Genomic DNA, 11,932 nt, shown 5'->3' with positions numbered 1-11,932 from the left:
GGCCGGGGAGTGGATTTTGCGATTGGCATAATTACTGATTGCGGTTTTTAAATCTGAGAAAATATACTTAGCGGAGGAGTGAGCAATTGCTAAGGCAATTGCTGCCTCTTCCGCTACTAGGAATTCTGTCAAATTTGGAATCGACGCACAGACAATGGGGTTTTGGAATCCGTCTACAACGGCTAATGCGAAAGCTGGCGGGTCTGAATATTCAGCCGCGTCTACATAGACTGCCTGTGAATGAGGAGGGTAGCTCTTCTGCAGAGCCTTGGCTCTAGCTTCCCGTCTTGCTCGATTATGTTCCGGGTGGGTGTTTTTGGGAAGTCGCATAATGCAGAGGTTATTGCTAACAGCAGTGGGAGGAGAGCGCGTGGCCGTGGTATGACCGGGTAGGTTGATTCCGAGTCGGTGCAGAAGTATTTGACCAGTTTGTGTATGTGACAACCTTTGATATTGACCTAAGAGGTGCGCTTCTACGAGCTCTCCCAGGGTGTTGTGCACCCCCAGTTGAAGGAGTTTCTCTGTGGACGTTGATTTAGGGAGATGAAGAGCAGTTTTATAGGCAGTGCGGATGAGTCTGTTGAGTTGCTCGGTCTCCGTGGGTGTGAGGTAGAGGTAAGGGATGGAGTAGGTGATACTCTGAAAAATTTTCCAGTGACTCTACAGCTGGCGCGCTCGCCGCGCCCTCTGTGTGGCGTCACACCCCGCTAGAGTGACCTAGAATAACCCCGCGCTCCGCAGCTGTAATAACCGGGAGTACAGAAGGGGAGAGCTCGCGTCGCCGCAGTTAAGCGAAGCCTATAAGCGAAGCCGGGGGTATGTAGCTATCGCTACTCGACTAGGTTTAACCAGAGTTAAACCACAGCCAATTTTTTGCATTACTGTAAGCCTCCACCTCATGGTGCATGAATGAGTGAATTCTGAGGTTTTACGCGCCAAAATCACGATTTGATTAAGAAGCACGCCGTAGTGGGGGACTCCGGATTAATTTTGACCACCAGGGGATCTATAACGTGCCCCTCTCACGGTAAAAGGGGACTTCTTGCCATTCGTGTAATGAGCTCATACAGCTTTATATAAATTTGTTGTATTGTAATTCTAAATATCAAGATTGTCCGCCTGATTTGAGGTCTAGTGAAACAAATTATCAATCGGAAACAACGCCGTCAAAATCTCGCTCTAGAAGTGCGGCAGTTCGAGTAGTGCAGGCAAACAGCCCGCCAGTGAAGGATTACCGCAAAACTTGGATCGAAATTACGAGCTAAGGGAAACAGGGACCCCTCGTAGACGCTTTCCTTCTCAAAACGAGTCAGAAAACCAGCTACTGGCAGAATAAATTCTAAATGTACAGACGGGCATGGAGGAGAGCTTGCCTTGATGAAAAATAAAAAAAAAGGAAAAAAAAAACGGAAATGCAGGGTATAGCTACTCAAAAAATGCTGCACAGAATTGCCTATCTTGCTGCTCACGTGCACTTTGACACTCACAGTTGAGACAACAGCAAATTGTGTTCTGCATACCGACCAAGAGATCCATGGGCGGACTAGACAAGGGATGCTTTTCTGGATAATTGTGATTAAGAGTGTTGCTGAGCTGTCCTTTCAGTCGTTTTTCAACACTAAAAGATCGGATCATGCGCGTCCCGCGATAAATGACGCATGTAAAGGTTGCTTCTCTGAGCAACAAAAGCAGGAGATGCCACCAGCATTAAATATGTTACGCCAGTCTGATTTTCGCATGATTTACATCAATGAACTAAATTTTGTTGTTGTTGTGGCCTCAAAACATGACTCGTACCCACGAGGGGGATTGGCCACACTGGGTTAACTGAAAAGCACACCCAAGAAAATACCAAAAGGGGTAAAGACGAAGCATTCAAAACGAAGCATTAGGCAACTAAATGTTAACACAAATTTTGAGAAGGCCTATACAGAAACTTAAGAAAAAAATTTAAATAAAGTGCCCTACAGTCGGCACCCGAGGAGCGTAACCGTCGGGCACGACGCATGGTTTGTGCCTCGTTGACAAAATGTTTGGCGTTGTAAGTGCTAAACTCAATTTTATTAGGTAACTATGGATCCGTTCTTTTCTCTTCTCTCCCCCCCCCCCCCCCCCCCCCTCCGCTTACCCCTGCTTTTTAATACCCTGACAAAAAACGATAGAAAAAAAGTTTTTTTCCCAAACTTCCTTGTTCTTGTTGTTCTTTTTTCTTTCTTCTTTTTCCCCCCGAAGCCCTCACACCTCTAATCTCGGAAACTTTTTTTGAGCGGGGAAGCACAGTACGTGGGGCAGGTGCAGTGCGGTTTTGTTAGAGTTGGAAGCCTTGCTAGGGACGTCCTCCTACAAATGCCTGCCGTGTCCACTCGTTTCTCCTTTTCATCTGTTCTACTGCACCTGTAGCTGTGTCGACGGGTTCTTGTGGAGCAACGTCCGCTTTGATTCACGCACGAACGCGATAACCTTCGGTATCAGCGGCATATCAACATAACGTCGAGATCGGGTGACGCGACCGTATGCAGTGCCGCCGAATCTCTGAGGCCGCAGGATCGGCAAATCGATATAGCTCTTTGCCACTAGATGGCGGCACCACCCGCATAGCCTGAATGTACGTGTCGCAAGCGACTGTACTCGTGGCTTATGAACAATTTTCGTTCATCATGAACATAAGAGTGTCAACATTACTCATGCTTCAAAATCTGTTGCGATCTGTGACAGAGTCGACTGTGGACACTCCATCTAATGTAGTACACAGCACTAGACGCACCACACTTCTCGTACAGCACTTTGTTGTTTGCGTAACGAAACAAAACGCAAACCGCTAAATTAGTACATAAAAAAGACACTTCGTTTCATATTTAGCAAAAAAAGAAAACATTATTTTCGTGCAATATGGAAATAGAAAAGATGTGGCTATATATAGCAGTTGGGAAACGAAACCGTGCGTGTGCGCCGCTGGTGTAGTGGTATCATGCAAGATTCCCATTCTTGCGACCCGGGTTCGATTCCCGGGCGGCGCACTTTTTTCTTTCTTGCTTTTTTTTTTTTTTTAAGAGATGATTACTTATATGGCATACTAAGTACTGAAGGTGCACAGATTATTGACGTTCGGAAGGTTCTTTGCCTCTCATAAAGCTCTGACAAAGACAGCTCTGACAAGCTACGGACATCCCTGTAGTTGAATTGAATTCTGGGGTTTTACGTGGCAGAACCACGATTTGATCCCTGTAGTCAGGGCAACACTACAGAACTTCAACTGTCAGCTTTTTTTTTTCAACACGCATCAAATTTTCGGAGTATTGATGCGTAATTGTGTGTCCTATCTAGCATCGCTGTAGGTAATTATTGCCACAATTTGCTACTTTGCGCCCAACAAATGGTGATGATGATAGTAATAATAATAATAATAATAATAATAATAATAATAATAATAATAATAATAATAATAATAATAATAATAATAATAATAATAATAATTCGCTCACTCCGTTTTCGCACGCACGCACGCACGCACGCACGCACGCACGCACGCACGCACACACACACACACACACACACACACACACACACACACACACACACACACACACACACACACACACACACACACACACACACACACACACACACACACACACACACACACACACACGTATATTGATCTCAGCAAATAAACAGCAGAGCGCGCACGCGCACAGCCGCATACGTACAGACACGCCACAACACTCGTGTATCAGTCAGAATGGTCTAGCGTGCCCTACGTTTCACAGTAATACCAAATTGTTCGCATTGCTACGAGCTATTTGTGCTCTAAAGGCGTGAATTGTGACGTTGACTCTGCTGGCGCATCTTTAGTTTGAATTTGCTGCTGTTTTCACGGCATATATATGCACGTCAATGTAACGCGTTGCAGGTACTATCGTCACCGCGGTATCTATGCACCGCGCTTCTATATCTGCGATGCCCAAACCTGTTCGGGGACCATTTAAAGGGTCAATGTCATCATCAGAATGTTTTAGCACAATCGCTTCCTAGAGTAATCGCCCATGTCAAGTGCGAGCTGTGCGTGCTATATTGGGGGCGAGCTCCACTACTGGAAAAGCTGTCGCCACCATCGGCGTGACGTGGTATGAGGGATCACCTGGACACAGCGGCCGCGTCGTCTGCTTCAGAAGCGCCGAAGCGAGCTGAAAACGAAAGTTTAGTCCCACCTGCGCTGCGGTTCTGATTAAGTGGGGATGTTTTCCCGCTTCGGGTGTCTGCTTGACAACATTTGAAATCACTATAATAGGTAGTGGCTGCCTTTGAAGGCGTCCGACATGGTAGGCTATTGCTCGGTAGCGCAGTGCCGGACGCGTACGCAACGGCACCCGGTGTCAGCCTTCACATGTACACGCCGGCCAAGAAGCTGCGTGTAGCTTGGATTGCGAAACTTGAACCGGCAACCAGCCATCGACTACAACTCGGATGTGCAGCAAGCACTTCCGCGAGGAAGATTTCTGCTACGGCGTTGAGGCTGCGATGTTCGGTGAGTAGCAGAAAGCGCGCACTGAGAAGCTCGATCGATCGCGCGCGCTGCCCGGTTAAATTCATAAAGATTTCGTCTATGAACTTGTTGATGCTGTATATTCGCAAGTTCACCAGAATGGAAAGGGAAAGGTAAGAAGCACATTCAAAAAAAAGGCATGGCATATGCTCATGTTTGTGTTAGCACCAAACAATGAATGTTATGGATTAACAAAAATGTCACAGTTTCGCCCTAAGGGCGAAGCAATGAATGCGATAGCAACACAGCAATGTCATACGAAGTAAGGTGAGCGGCTTTGGTAGCAATATGAATTGTAGTAAACATGAGCTGATTAAGTAAGCAGGTGTGCTGCGGCGTAAGTAGACCGACATGAAGAGAGACTCGATGACCACGAGAAGGCGCGTGTGAAACGGTGGTGTTGATGAGAAGCGCTTCCCGTGGGCAGCGCGCGTGCGAAGGGACACACCTGTAGCGCTGCACTGCCGATCCGGGCAGCATTACATGTGTAGCGTGCGTTGGAAAATGTGGCCCGACTATTACTAACTGAATGAACAAGCGTGGTGTGAGCGCGCACAAACAAACATGAATAGATCACACTGAATGACTGCAGACAACGACTGTCAAAACGCTGGCAGCAAGCGCATATATACGCCGCAGCAGCGGGCGAAGGTACGTGCGGTCTATCGCTTCAACAGAAACTGAGCGGCGAACGCAGAGTGCATAAAGGTCAGAGCCGTGTGGAGATAAGAGACGGTGCGGCGAGCGACGAGCGCGGTTGTTGGCAGAGGAAAAGTGCGCCCCCCCCCCCCCCCCCCCGCTCCCTCCGGCGCTGGCCTCCCGCTTCCTTGCTTGCGCGTGGGAGAGAGAAGAGACCGTGCGGTCGAGCGACGAGCGCGGTTGTCGGCACAGTAGAAGTACCCCCCCCCCCCCCCCCCCCCCCCCCCCCCGCTCCCTCGGGCGCTGGCTTCCCGCTTCGTTGCTTGCGCGTGGGAGATTGAGTGCGTTCGCTCTCCTTGATAGCGCGCGTCCCAGCACGCTTCCGCTCGGGCATACGGCGCGCGGTGAAGATTTTATCTATACGGAACCTCACGGCGACGGCGACGGCAGAAATCCGGTTGAAGTGTCCATATAATTGCTATCGCAATAAAAGTAAACAGCGGGAAATTGCTCCCTGAGAAGACCGATAAACATACAGTGTGACGCAACTTGAGAAATAACGATATTGAAACGCCCAAGAATTTAGAAGAAAATTAAAAAAATTATTGAATCGTTGCAATGGCACATGACGAGTCGCCGTATATAGCGTCGAAGTATCTAGTTATAACGAACGGATCTGATAGCGTCCACGCAACAATAGTTGCTTGTGCACTGTCAAATGTTCATATGCTGCGGCCTGAAACTCACGGCACGGCGCAAGAACGCGCTCGCAGCGAAAGCCAAACATTATGCACGGACATGCATGCAGACGCGCAGTCGGTCGCTGCGAACCCATGCGATCGCTGCATTGAGGCTACATTTTGTTATGCTCCATTTGGTTATACAGAAAGCAGACTATAAGAACTTATTTCACATAGTCTGCTCTCCGTGACTGTCTACCTTTCACGCAAGAAGTTGGTTCGGGGGTCTCCATCACGGCGACCGCGCGCAATGGGCGTTCACTGTACGTATTCGGTAAAGAGATAGCGCCTGTAAACTATTCTGCGCTTTCTGTTTGCCCAAGGTTATTATTTTGACAATACGAAACTTCCCTCTTTTGGAGAGTACTTATAGAAATGGCCAGGAGGGCTCCCGCGTGGTGTTTTTATTGAGCGCCGACAGCCAAACCTACGAGGAGCGCGCCGCGTTATCCCTCATATACTACGCAAGCGAGGCGCTTCCGACAGATGGCGACTCCGCAAGTCCTCGCCCCAATCATACGCAGGTGAGACCTCGTAAGTGTATTATGTGAAACGGTTGGGTAGTGGGCGAGTGGTTAAGCGAACAAAAAGAAGCGAAGAAAAGTTGCAGAATAGGAAAATCGGTGTAACACTGAGCTAAACTGTTCTATCGTCATCCAACGTGCGCCAAGCGCAGCTTCTGTTCCGGAATAGTTTTTCATAATATACGCGAGCTCCGAAGAGCTCGAAATCCGGCAGGGTTTACATAGCCAGCAAGGCAATGGCATGTAGTCCTGCTTGTGTTTCTAAGTGACGGCTGAACGTTCGGTGACGTACCTCGTGAACATCACAGTAGACACTCACACGGAACAGTTGCCAGCCCAGACTGCCAGGATATACGCACCTTTAGCTAATGCACCGTTTGAAAGATCACCGTGCACTCACCCTCGTCGGTCAGTTAAGCGCACACACGCCCTACACTCTTTCACATCTCGTGGGGGTGCGGGGGCAAACCTCAACACTTAAAGACGCCTAACACGTCATTTGAGCGGTAGGAGGTATACAGCTGACCGGCGATACCCTGGCGGGACAAGAAGCTCTCATCCAGCAAGTACGTCGAGCAGCCATGGCCAGTGGTGTCATGGAATGAGGACACCACCCACTCGTCCTCAAGATCAACGACCTCGATGGTCTAAATAAATAAAGCCGAATAAGAAGCAATCTCGGTTCAGTGGCGCAACGAAAGTGTGTTAACGTGAACAACTTCAATGAACCGAAGCACTCCCGTACCGTCTGGTGGGAGATCCGGCGGTACCATGGCATCCCTGTGCTGCGGTAGTACCCTGCGGAAGGCGCTGGCTCCGCCGTCGCTGCCGCCTGCGTTGCAGGAGAAATCCAAACCAGCCAACAGGCGTGCCGATGCGAAAAGCGACGACGACGGGGCTGTCTCGACGGCAGGCGCCATGGGCGCCGCTGGAATGTATAGCGGGGGCCTGCAAGAACACAAATGGAAAACGCGTTCTTTCCGACGTTTTCGAAGCATATATAACGAGTCGCTCTGGCGGGTCAGGCGCCGACACCATGCAAGGCTATAGTACGTGTCCGCATGCTGTAATCTAACACACGCGCACCCAATTGGCATGTACGTATGTCCGCGGACAACAATTTGGGAAAAAGTGCTAAGAGTTCAGTGTGCCTCCATGCATACCTTAGAAGGAGCGAGCCCGTTGTTGGCACGGCAACCGAAGGCGTCCCTGGCGCCACGCAGGGTGCCGAAAGCCCTGTCGCAGTTCCGGTCGGTAGGGCGATGCGTGGCAGCTGAGCGCCGCCTCCGCTGCCGGAGAGAAGCTGGTGGATCCTGGCCGAAAGACCTCGGTTGGCGCCTGGAGGACGCGGAGGGCGGCCGGTCGTCGGAGCGCCGGTACCGCCGCCTTCGGCGTTGGTTCTGTTCTTGTTTTTGTTCTTGCGCGGCCCGCGTTCCTCTTGGACGGCTGCGTTTCAGTGGGTAGCGGAGGGGGAGAGGAAATTGGAGATGTTTAGTTTGCATAGATAACGGCATGAGATAACTGGCGCGAGCACAGTGCTGGCGTTCGAGCGCGGTCGTGTATAGATATTGGCAGTACTTGTCCCGTCAATTTCGTTTAGCCAATGTGTGTACAAACTGTAGCGACCAACTAGCCGGCCTTTTCGTCTAAGGAGCGTCAAATGGAAGTATTGCAGTGAAGCTGCTGTTGTGACTGTAAATAGGTGAGAGTATCTCCTCCAAAGCCTCCACTCAGTATGTCGTAAAACATTCGTTAAAAGAACCACTGGAGATAGCGCAATAAAGTTGGAACGCGACATTTGGTACGCAGAGGGGGATGCGTGGGCATAGAAAGAAGAAAAAGTGCGGGATAATTAGACGCGTTACGATTAATTATTGAATTTCTGTTAAGTGAACTTCGGAGTTCCAAGAGTATCTAGGCGCACTTTTCGGGTGCGTACCCTTAAGGTCCCTTAAATTGTACACAAGATTGACACAAAGCTCAAAAAAAAGGAAACATTGTAGGTCCTAAACAGAACCACATATCACAGTTCTATATGTAGTTACTGGTAAATATATTGAGAAGACTCCCCCACACACACGCACACGCACACACAAGTGTGAAATAATAATCCCAGAAAGCCCAACGTATCATTTTTGATACGCTAAATTTGATGCCTAAAAATTCAAATTTATGTGCTAATGACCTAAACTAGAGCCCGTACTAGGGTTTTTGATGTGCTCGAGGACGTTTACAGTCGTGATAGTACAGCAAATAAATTACAAATTAAGTAATTACCGTGCTAATTAATGTTTACTCAATAGCATTTCATTGTTTTCCTTGTACCAATAAACATATCTCCATGGCCAGCAATAAATGTAAAACACGCTGTTTTAATTGTCTTTGATGTTTAATGGTGTTTGGGCTTTGTGGGGATAAATAACAAAATAACACGTCAATATTTTGACAGTTTAAAATGTCATAATAGATACGATTCATATACTTACGATGCTTGTCTTTGGCGCGGAGTTAGAGCTCTGAAATTTAGGTGGTAAGTTTTGAGTCTTCACTTAGTCTGTTTTTATGAGCCATATACAAAAAAAAAAAAAAAAAAAAAAAAAAGCTTTGCTCCCAGTCACTAAAATTTCACATTTTGTTTTAAATGCAGCAATTCTCATCAAAATTGGTTCAGTGCATGGTTGCCTGATAAGAGCAATCCTGCTTTTGATGTGCACTTGTATCATCTGGGGTGCACAGCATTTGTGCGCGCTTGTATAATCTCTCCCGAGCCCGGTTTCTAAAGCCACCCTACTTTTTTCCTTTATTTTCTGGTTTCGTTCCATCCAGTATAATTGCACACGTAGTGAAGACCGTAAGTAGGTCGATTTGCCATTAATTTCTTTCCGCTCTCTCGTAATTAAGAATAATGCACACTTACAATGTACGGCACTTGCTCCTTAGTAGCCGCCGGGCAGGCATATCGGTGTCCTATACCTATACGTATAGTGAAGTTACGATTTCTAAATATAGCAAAACGGGCCAGTTCGTTTAGTGTTGACCAGTTCAGCATGCACCATGGCAGCCGTGAAGCGCTCTCGTGGCGTAATTTGTTGGAAGAATGTTCTATTGTTGATGACGTAAATGCGCTTAAAAGACGAGGACGCTAGGTGAAGACGAGACGCAGATGCGCTATGTTTGACTCCCCTTCACATATCGTCCTCCTATTTTAAGCGCGTTTACATCACCGTCATGTCAGACCAACTCGCCCAACTAGGTGTACTGACCGACTTTAGTTCTATTGTTCTTCGTTACTTCTGCGGCCGACGCGCAAATAACATTGTGAAACTCGACATCCACTCGTTTAGGCTGTGATGTTGCGAGCCACGGATTTTTATCCTGCGTTACCTCAGGATTTTATACAGGCTTTATTTCAAGGTATTGCCATTTATGGCCACCGCCGTTCATAAGCTGTTGAGCGCGCCAGTAAGTGACAACATACTTTGAATTGCGGCCAGTGGACGCCTGCGAGAACAACTTAGACGGCATGTGGCATCGCGAGCCGGATAATTCCTAGCTCTGCAGAATCGATAATTGAGCGAAAGCCCGACAGATGGCTGTAGCTGACGTGTAAATACCGCATATTTAATTATTTGGTGATGAAGTACGAGAAAATCTGAGAAGAAAGTTGCAAGCCAAATTTGCCATTTATTTAATCACAGAACACTTACTCCTCCATAGGACAAATAATTATCGTACGAATTGAACTCGGGGAGTTTTTATTACGCATTAGCTAACCTCTACGCACTTATCACAACGCGCGATCGGGGCGAACGCTTGCTTTGTAAAGCGTGCTTCACTGTACACGGAACTGTATTGCTATGAAGCTATACAACGCTGAACTTTGAGCACTTTCGCGCATTGTCCTCTTTTACATAAAGAGACCCGATTACCATACGGGTGTCTGCGGAGTGCAACATGCTTTAACAAATAAAGTAACTACAAACAATTAGAACAGCGTAACGCTAGCCGTAGAACTGGTTTATCGCGTCCCTCACTAACTGGAGGGCCACAGTAATCGACACGAGTATCAACGCCAGTGTCACCATCACCAGAACGAGCACTGTTTGTCCGGGTTCATCTCCGAGTGTCTGGAACAGTTGAACGCGGCCTTGAACGGCGCGAATCGCGACAGGGCGACGTTGACGCGGAGCCTCGCTGGAATGTGCGTCTTGAAGAGGAGCCGCTCTCGAGATTGCGCTTCAGTCTGCCGCGGCTCGCAAAGCGTCGAAGCCCAATTGACGAAGAAGAGCTGAGCGGCAGTGAGGCTCTTGGCCTGGCCCGGAATCAAGGCCTCACTGTCGGGCCTGTCAACCAGGCGCAAGTAAACGTTGTACAGCGGCTGCAGCACCGCGCCGTCTTCGACGTTTTCGTCTTGGAATAGCTGCTTGTCGGGAAACAGATCGTCGCGCGCGTAGTACTGGCTCAAGGAGTCGGCGAAAAAATCTTGCAGGCACTTTGAGCGCTCCCGGAAGCGCAGCTGCGTGACCGACGTCCACCAGTTCCGGAACTCGCCCTGCTCGTCGACGTGCGAGCCGCGTTCGCTGATGGCTGCGAACATACCTCGCAACAGCTCGCCTAGGTAGAACTGGGCCGATGCGACGTCGAAACGGGGCGACATGCCGAGTACAAAAGCGATGGTCGCAGGAGACACGGAAACCTCGTTGCGGTCCGGCTCGTAGACGTAGCCGGGCCGGAAGGCGCTTTCCGTCGAGGTGAGCGGCTGGTGGAAGCGGCTGAGGTCTCCCATCCTCCAGTACATGTCTCTGATGGAGACGAGCATGGTGTAGTAGCCCTCGATGAGGCTCGAGTTCTCGAAGATGTTAACGCCCGTCGGGAGCCTGTGAAGGGCGGCGTCCTGATCCTTGGGGGTCAGGACGACTTCCATGCGTTCTATCTTGGCGATGGCCACTGCCGCTTCTTCCTCGGACATCCACGGGGCCTTCGAAGCGGCCTTTTTCATTTCGTGCCGAGCAAACTCCTCCATGCGTCGCAGGTTCTCGGCCGCGACGCCGGAAATGACGTCAGGCGCCTTGCTCAGTACCAAGGACCATACCAATGACTTGGTACCGAGTGGATAAAGCCCTTCCAGGAGATTCAAGCAGGCCTCCAACCTCTTGGGAAGACCCACTGCCAAATGATGTTGGTGGCTGAGAGGCACCATGAAGGCAGCCTTGTTCGGCGGAAGCGCAGGTGACAGGTACACGAGCAGCTTGTAACCGATGTAATTTAGCAGCGTGTGCGACTGAGCTTGCGGCAAAATGACCGACAGGCGGTCGAAGTAGAATGGGTCAAGCAGCACGATCTTGTCCTTGGAATGCCGGAACGCGTCTTTATACAGGAACTGCTTAAAATAAGAATTCCAGTTCCAATGCGGGAGCGATTCTACCTTGGCGATGTATTGAACAACATGGAGCATAGGCACCCTGCGAAGTGTGTGAGAGGCGGCG

The 11,932-nt window shown here is 49.1% G+C and overlaps 1 non-coding gene across 1 annotated transcript; it reads left to right on the top strand.

The window, feature by feature from the left end:
* The first annotated feature begins 2,946 nt into the window (after positions 1–2,946).
* Positions 2,947–3,017, top strand: Trnag-ccc (transfer RNA glycine (anticodon CCC)). Its single transcript has one exon. It is a non-coding gene; the product is annotated as a tRNA-Gly (tRNA).
* Positions 3,018–11,932: the final 8,915 nt, after the last annotated feature.

This window comes from Dermacentor silvarum, chromosome 2, assembly GCF_013339745.2.
Source record: "Dermacentor silvarum isolate Dsil-2018 chromosome 2, BIME_Dsil_1.4, whole genome shotgun sequence".
Taxonomy (NCBI): domain Eukaryota; kingdom Metazoa; phylum Arthropoda; class Arachnida; order Ixodida; family Ixodidae; genus Dermacentor; species Dermacentor silvarum.
This window is presented reverse-complemented; position numbering and strand designations above follow the sequence as displayed.